We start from the raw sequence: 6,000 nt of genomic DNA on the forward strand, positions 1-6,000 counted from the left end.
ACATGCCCTCTCAGGGAGCCACTCTCCCCACACCTTCATGTGTTCACCCCCCAAGGAGCTCTCTGAACCCTTTCCTTTTAGGTTTTTATGGAAGCCTCATTAGGTAAGGATGACTGATTGAATCACTGGCCATTGGTGATTGATTCAAGCTCCAGTCTCTTTCCTCCGGGGAGGGGTGGTATGCACGTGCGTGTGTGCACGTGTGTGTGTGTGTGTCTGAAAGTTCTAACCCTCTAATCACAGGGTTGGTTCTCCTGGCAACCAGCCCCCATCCTTATGGGCTTTCCAAAAGTCACCTCATTAACATAAACTCAGGTGAAGTTGAAAAAGGTTTGTTATAAATAATAAGACACTCTTTTCACCTTTATGGCTCTGGAGCTATTTCAGGAACTGAGGCCAAAAGACAAAATACTATAACAAAAGACGATCCCATTGCTCTTATCGCCTTGGAAATTCCAAGGGTTTTAGGAGCTCTGTGCCAGAAACTGGTATGAACACCAAATGTACATTTCTTATTATAAATCACAATATCATATACACCTACACACACTTCATTCATTCATTTAAGCATGCATTCCACTGAGCATCGCATGAAGCCACGACCCAGCTTCCCCACCTTGGCCCAACGAGGGCCCTGCAGACAAATGGATCTTCAGCTCTTGGATCATCTCCTTACTTGACTGGGTTGTGGGATTGTACATAAAATTTCTCTCTTCTTACATTTGAATTAGAAAAGTGCTATTCAGCTTTTAAACACTGTCTGTCGCCCACATGATGTCATTTTATCTTGGGGAGTAGGAACATGATAAAGTCGCTTTATTAGAACAATGCCATGGCTGTTGCAATTCTGCATTTTGGGAGAGGAGCAGAATTCCTCTTAGATGTTGATGGTTCTTTTCTTTAGAAAAATATCTTGCGGGACGCATGGGTGGCTCAGTCAGTTAAGCGTCTGACTCTTGGTTTCGGCTCAGGTCATGATCTCAGGGTCATGATATCAAGCCCTAAGCCCTGAGCCCTGCATCAGGCTCTGTACTCAGTGGGGGGTCTGCTTGAGCTTCTCTCTCTTCCTCTCCCTCTGCCCCTCCCACAGCTTGCGCTTTCTCTCTAAATAAGTAAATAAAATCTTAAGGAAAAAAAAAGAAAAAGAAAAATACCTTGAGGGGTGCCTGGGTGACTCAGTGGGTTGAGTGTCAGACTCTTAGTTTAGGCTGAGGTTATGATCTCAGGGTCCTAAGATTGAGCCCTGTGTTGGGCTCCATGCTTAGCTTGAGGTATGCTTGAGATTCTCTTGCTCTGCTCCTCTCTCCGCTTGCACTTTTTCTCTTTCTCTCTCTCTAGAATAAATAAACAAATCTTAAAAAAAATACCTCGAAAGGCCTTTTGGAAGTACATGGTGGGACCCCATGAGGCAAGTGTTGTGGGAGAACTGCCCACTGCAGTGTGTTCACTCACGTGAACGCCAGAGCATTGCCCTGGAAGCTTGCACCAAAGAGGGCTTGGGGGAGCCAGATAACTTGGAGAGGAAGAAAGGTGGAGAAGAGTCTCTACAGAGAGAGGTGACCTGAACAAAACTGGCAGAGTTGGAACCCAAGGGATAAAATGGTCCTTGCTATTACGGAATATTCAGTTTTAATTATTTCTAGCCTTATGCTCTTCGGTGGTCTCCTCCTTTATTTGCAAATACAGGCACACCCCGGAGATGTCACGGGTTTGTTTCTAGACCACCCAATACAGCGAACATCACAATAAAGCAAGTCAAATGGATATTTTGGTTTCCCAGTGCATATAAAAGTTATGTCTACACTATACTGAAGATTATTAAGTGTGCAAGAGCATTATGTCTAAAAAGAGTATGTACCTTATTGCTAAAAACGCTGTCATCTGAGCTTTCAGTGAGTCATAATCACTGGTCACAGATCATTGTAACAGATATTATAATGATAATGAAAAAGTTTGAAATATTGTGAGAGTTATCGAAATGGGACACAGAGACACGAAGTGAGCAAATGCTGTGGGGAAAATGGTGCTGATGGACTTGCTCCAGATAGGGCTGCCAACAACATTCAATTTGTAAAAAATGCAGTATCTGCAAAGCGCAATAAAGCGAAGCACAGTGAAATGAGCTGTGCCTGTATCTGGTAAATGTCTGTTCTACTTACTGGGCCACTGGGACTTGGAAAATGGAGTGACCGTGGTCACGCACAGAGGGTGATGGTGAGGGAGTGGGTGGAGAAGGGAGGAGAACAAGCTGGATCCTGATTCTCCAAGGCTCACGCAAGAGGTGAGAGACAGACCCTTCAGCACCCGCAGGCTGGGCACCGACCTTTAGACAATCCGTTCAACACCATGGCCTCGCTGTCCCTTCCTCTCATTTCCTTGGCTCTCATCCCCCGGCCTGTCTCAGCCACTTGCTCCCACTTCATAGGTAGATCTTGTGAGCAGAAATTGCTGCCTCTCTTCCAAGGTTTTGGCTTCAAGCATCCTAATCACCGATTACCCTTACATATCCTTCCTGCTCACTTCCTGCAGCACCTTTGCTCTCAAAACAATCAAACACGCATGGATTTTCATTTTTCACCCACTGACTTTCCCATCCTTGCATTGCTGTTCACCCTTTCATGACCTCACTCATTTCCTAACCCAGCCGAGGGTCTTTGGGTCATCCTTAAAATCACCATCAGCTCCTTCTCCTTGCATTAAAATTTCCCCTAGCCCTCGTTAAATTGAACTCTCTCCCTCCTCTGTGCCTGCACCCAAAGAAGAGCTGGGAAAAGTCACACGTGGTCCTGATTATTCTCACTTTAAATTCATGAACTCGAACTTCAAGCGGGTAGACTCAGACTGGGTCCAATCAGGCAAACAGAAACTACTCTGAGCGTCTACAACAGTGGGAATCCAATACAGGGAATTGGTCCCCTGAGGGATGGATGGACTGAGAAGTCAAACTGGCTGAGGAGGCACCCTGCAGGTTAGCAACAAACAACATGAAGCTCTACCACCTTTAGGTTGGAGACAGAGCTGGAAACAGCATCACCAGAGCCCAGGACCAAAGGCACCAGGTGATGGGCAAAACAATGGTGAGTGTGCTGGGAGGGAGCTGGAGATAGAGAAGAGAGGCAGACAGGGCCAGGTAAGATGTGCAAGCGGAACAAGATGGAGAAATTCCTTGGCTTTGTCTTCCTCTGCCCTCTCAGCTCTCTTAAGGTTTCCATTGGCCAGCTGACGGAGGAGCCTGGGAGACACGGAGCAGGGCAGGGAAAGGGTGAGGAGAGATGTAGGGAGAAACAGGACTGGCACAGTCCCTCCCTTTTGTTCCTCTGGCTCTTCTTGTCCTTTCAATCTGTGTGGGTCAGAATTCAGTCTGAGAAGCAGAAACATGTGCGCGCACACGCACACACACACGTATGTTTCCGTTATTGTTTGGGCTATGATAATAGAGTATCAGAGACTGGGTAGCTTATAAACAACAGACATTTATTTCTCACAGTTCTTTAGCTGGGAAATCCAAAATCAACATGTCAGCAGATTTGGTGTCTGGCAAGGCTTAGTTCCTGGTTCAGAGATGACCCTCTTTTCACGATGTCCTCACATGGTAGAAGGAGTGAGGGAGCTCACTGGGGTCTCTCTTACAAGGGTACTGGTCCCATTTATGAGGCTTTACCCTCATGCCCTAATCACCTCCCCAAAGCCCCCTCCCCTACCAACACATTAGGGGTTAAGATTTCCACGAATTTTAGAGAGACACAAAAATTAAATATATATATATTTATTTAATTTTATAGGAACTTGAACTTGTGAAGTGTGGGACCTGGTTATCCAGTCTCTAGGTGGCTATTGCGTCTGTTGCTGGCTCCTGATGTCAGTAGGGCAGGCAGTTGGGAAGGGAAGATGTGAGGGGAGGAAGCAAGGACATACTAGACTATCCCAGGATGGCCTGAAACCATGACGATGGAATGCAAGTCATGTCAGCCTTTCATCTCCCCCCACCTCCAGCCTGCTTGATGGGAGTGATCTATGGTACAATCTGGTGCCCTTCATCCCAGGATGAAACGTACACCTGGCCCAGAGTCAAAGAGGCTGAGGAAGGAGATCTGCCAGGGGCAGAGGAGCTGCGGGCCAGCCGGGCCCCACGCCAGCAAGGAGAGCCAGCACACGAGGGCCGTGTACATGAGTGGCGACAGCCCCTTGTATTCTGTAGGGCTGACCTTCTAATACAAAAAGAAGAAAATTGCTGCTTCACTTCAGCCTTCCAAATCTCACACAAAATGTCCTTGTGGCCCAGATGAACCCAGAACTTCTCAGAAAGGGGACATATTTCTAGCTTAACTAAACCAACACTATACAAACCCACTGGATACATCTCAGGATGGAGTTTGTATTCTTCTTTTAATGACACTTAGATTTAATTCCAAATTAAGAAAGTAGCAAAATAACGCTTCCATCTATCACACTGTAACTGTCTCTCATACAACCAAAAACATACTCCTCCAAAAGATGACCCAGAGTCCCCTTTCCCTCTTTGGGTGATAATTATTTGTCTTTCTCACAGAATTATGTTGTCTCTGGGAAATAGAAGTTTAAAAATTATGAATGCATTTATGTTGGATGGTAGGTGAACGGAAGAGGGGAAAAGAAAAAACTAGTTACTGTAGACACAACTTCACATCAAAATAAGAGAGAAATGCTCCTAACTACCACCATTGTTGTTTCCACAGTGGATCATATGGTCTTCGCTGACATTTGTAACTACCTTCCTCCTTTACTTCCTTCATATTTCCTTTGTCCCTAGCAAATTTGACTAGACATGATTCCTTGTCTTCATTCCCAAGAGGTCTGGGCCATTGGCAGTCCTGATAATGTAGTTTTCTGTGGGCTTCAATGCAAGGCCTGAGAGTACTAAGAGACACGGAGGGAAACGCCTGCATTCCAGACATACTCTTCGGGAGGAACCCAAATTCCCCTCGAAAATCAGGACTGATCACCTCAGCCAGTACACAACCCCCTTCTTTTTCTGTTGATTCCCTGGCATGAAGAACCCAAAGTGGCCAGATGGCACGTTTAACGCAACCATTGTTGTGTCTCCTGGTGGCAGCATTCCTTCTTTGGGAACTAAAATGTCTAGGCCAACAAAGCTCGAAGTTGTAGGGATGGGAAGCAGAACTTCCCTAGAGAATGTCCCCTTTCCCTAAGTAATCCTTGCGTCCCCTGGTAGCAGGTTGATGACCAAAGACACTTCCATAATGGAAGGGGCACACTTTGTTCTCGTTAAAATAGATGCTTATTCTGGACACCGATTCCCCTTCCCTGCCTGCCACGTGTCTGACAAAACCATGACCCTGCCTGTGCAGTTGGCCTCGTAAGAGCGGCATATGGACTCCGCTGTGGCGCCTGCACCCCAGGACTTGACGTGACCGTGACAGAACACCCGAGTGCAGAAATCTTGTCTTGAAGAAACCAAGTTGCCCTTTCGAGGGCCGAAGAGGCAGTGGGCAGAGAATGGCTTAGGCTGTTGACTAGTGCTCGTTTGCCCTCTGAGGGGATGGCAGGGCAGTCTGGGAAAAAGCAGGGGCTAGAGACTCATAGCCACCCAAATGAGCACACAGTCTCTTCCCAGCTCAGGGAAACCCAGACCTCCATGCCCGGGCCCTGTTGGCCACCATCACACAGGAACTGCCTTCTTTATTCTCTAATTAGGCATTTCCCTTGTCTCCCCTCTATAGTTTTCCCTCTGGGAAGGGACAACTTCTTCGGGATATCTTAATTCTCTATGACCTTCTTCTAAACGAGGCACCATGGAGCCTGGCCCAGGGCACTCCCAGGTTGAACAGACCCTCTGGCCTGAACTTTCAACCTGGGGACAATTCTGCCACCCCTACAGCCCCCCAAGGTATGTCAAGGAGATCCGGGTAGCCATCTGCAAATCACCTCCGGGGTAGAAAGCCCGGCGAATGAGGGAGTTCTATGACCTCTAGGAGTGCTCGGCATTGGAGGGGGTTCAAA

Source organism: Halichoerus grypus, chromosome 3 (assembly GCF_964656455.1).
Source record: "Halichoerus grypus chromosome 3, mHalGry1.hap1.1, whole genome shotgun sequence".
NCBI classification, from domain to species: Eukaryota; Metazoa; Chordata; class Mammalia; order Carnivora; family Phocidae; genus Halichoerus; species Halichoerus grypus.